Source organism: Canis lupus, chromosome 21, assembly GCF_048164855.1.
Source record: "Canis lupus baileyi chromosome 21, mCanLup2.hap1, whole genome shotgun sequence".
Taxonomy (NCBI): Eukaryota; Metazoa; Chordata; class Mammalia; order Carnivora; family Canidae; genus Canis; species Canis lupus.
Window position 1 is genome coordinate 34,935,212 of NC_132858.1, and position 2,676 is coordinate 34,937,887.

Consider the following 2,676-nt stretch of genomic DNA (forward strand, 5'->3'; position numbering starts at 1 on the left):
TCAGGGAAATAAAATAAAAAGAACAAACTAGGTCCAAAGTTAGCAGAAACAAGGAAATAAAGATTACAGCAGAAATAAATATGGGACAAAAACATGAACCAAAAAAAAAAAAATCAATGAAAAGTAGTTTTCTGAAAAACTTAATTGACAGCTCCTTAGCCATAATAATTAAGGAAAAGCAAGAAGACTCAAATAAAATCAGAAATGAAAGAGGGGACATTATAATAAATACCTCAGAAACAAAACATAAGGGATAGTTATGAACAATAACTGAATGACCTACAAGAAATTTCTAGAATTATACAAGTTACAAAAGTTGAATTTGTAAGAAATAGAAACAGATCATAAAAATACAACGATTGAATCAGTAATCAAAAATCTCCTAAAGAAAAGCACAGAACCTAATGGTTTCATAAGTGAGTTATAACAAATTGTCAAAGAAGTGTTAATGCCAAAGGTTACTGAACTTTTCAATAAAACTAATAAAATAAAAAAATAAAATAGAAGAGAGAGTACTTCCACAATTGTTTTATGAGGATAGCTTCACCCTTATATTACAAAACCAAGCAAAGATAATACAAGAAAAATAATTATAGGCCAATATCTGTGATAGATACAGGTGCAAACATTTTTCATAAAATACTAACAAACTGGATTCAATAGCATATTAAAGGAATCATATACTACAATCAAGAAGGATTTATTCCAAGGATACAAGGATGGTTTAACAACCACAATCAATGTGGTGGTATACATTAACAAGATGAAAGGTAAAAATCATAGGATCATCATAGTTGCAGAGGAAGCATTTGATGAGATTCAATATCCATTTGTGATAAAAACTCAATAGAGTGACTTTACAGGGAACGTAACTCAGCATAATAAAAGACCTACAAGACAAGTCCACAGCCAACATCAAACTCAAAACTAAAAACCAGAAAGCTTTGCCCCTAAGATCGTGAACAAGACAAAGATGCTCATTCTCACCAGTTTTATTCAACATAACTAATGGAAATTCTGGCTAGGGAAATTAGGCAAGAAAAAGAAATAAAAGGCATACAAGTCAGAATAGAAGAAATAAAAATGTCTCTATTTGCAAAGGATATATACAGAAAACTCTCAAGATTCCACAGAAAAACTGTTAGAAGAATACAGTAAAGTTACAGTATACAAAAATCAGTATGCCTTTTGCAATATGCAATTATTAATGCAAATGAATGCATATTGCAAAATAAATTATCACAATATGCAATGCAAAAATCAGTTGCATTTCTATACAATAAATAATAAAAGGGAATTAAGAAAATAATCTTGATACAACTGCAACAAAATAAAAATACCTAAAAATAATGTAACTAAGGAATTGAAAGACCTATACACTGAAAAGTATAAAGACTTGTTGAAAGAAATCAAAGAACATACAAATAAATGGAAACACTTTCCGTGCTCATGAATATTAAAATGTTCATATTACCTGAAGCAATCTACAGATTCAATGCAATCCCGATAAAAATTCCAAAGACATTTTTCACAGAAATAGAAATAACTTGTATAATTTATGAAAACCACAAAAGATCATGATAAACCAAAGCAATTTTGAAGAAGAAAGCCAGAGGCATCACACTTCCTGATTTCAAACTATACTACAAAGCTACAGCAATCAAAACGGTATGATATTGACATAAAAGCAGACACATAGATCATGGAACAGAATACAGAGCCCAGAAGTAAACTCACACATATATGGCCAATTACTTTACAATAAAGGATCCAAGAATATAAAAAAAGGGAAAAAAAAAGATATATATTATCTTCAATAAGTAGTGCTTAGAAAACTGGATAGCTATATACAAAAGAATGAAACTGGGCCATTATCTTACATCTTACATAAAAATCGACTCAAAACAAATGAAAGATGTGAACGTAATACCTGAAACAACAAAACTCCTAGATGAAAATACAGCAAGTTAGCTCATTGAGATCAGTCTTGGCAATGATTTTTTTGGATTTGACACCAAAAGCAAAGGCAACAAAAAGCAAAAATAAAAAAGAGGAAATTCATCAAAATAAAAATGTTTCTTTAAAAAAATTGTGTTTAGTTATTCATGAAAGACACAGAGAGGCAGAGATATAGGCAGAGGGAGAAGCAGGCTCCCCACAGGGAGCCTGATGTGGGACTTGATCCCTGGATCCCACTCAGGATCGTAACCCGAAAAAAGGCAGATGCTCAACCACTGAGCCACCCAGGTGCCCCAAACTAAAATGCTCCTGTGTAGTAAATGGAACTATTAAAACCTGAGGTTACTTTGTGGCATGAGAGTATTTTCAAACAACTTTCGGATAAAGGATTAATATTCAAAGTATATAAAGAACTCCTACAACAGCAAAAAAAAAAAAAAAAAAAAAAAAAAAAAAGTCTAATTTTAAAAAATGGACAAAAGACTAGAATAGGCATTTTTTTCCAAAGAAGACATCCAAATGGCTTAAGTACAAGGAAGTGTCCTCAGTATTACTAGTTGTCAGGGAAATACAAATCAAAACCACAATTAGATGTCCTCTCACACTTACTGGAATAGATATTTTCAAAAGGATAAGACATAATACATGTTCGGAAGGATATAGAGAAGAGTGATCCCCTTTGTACTGTTGGTAACAATGTAAATTGTGCAGCCACTA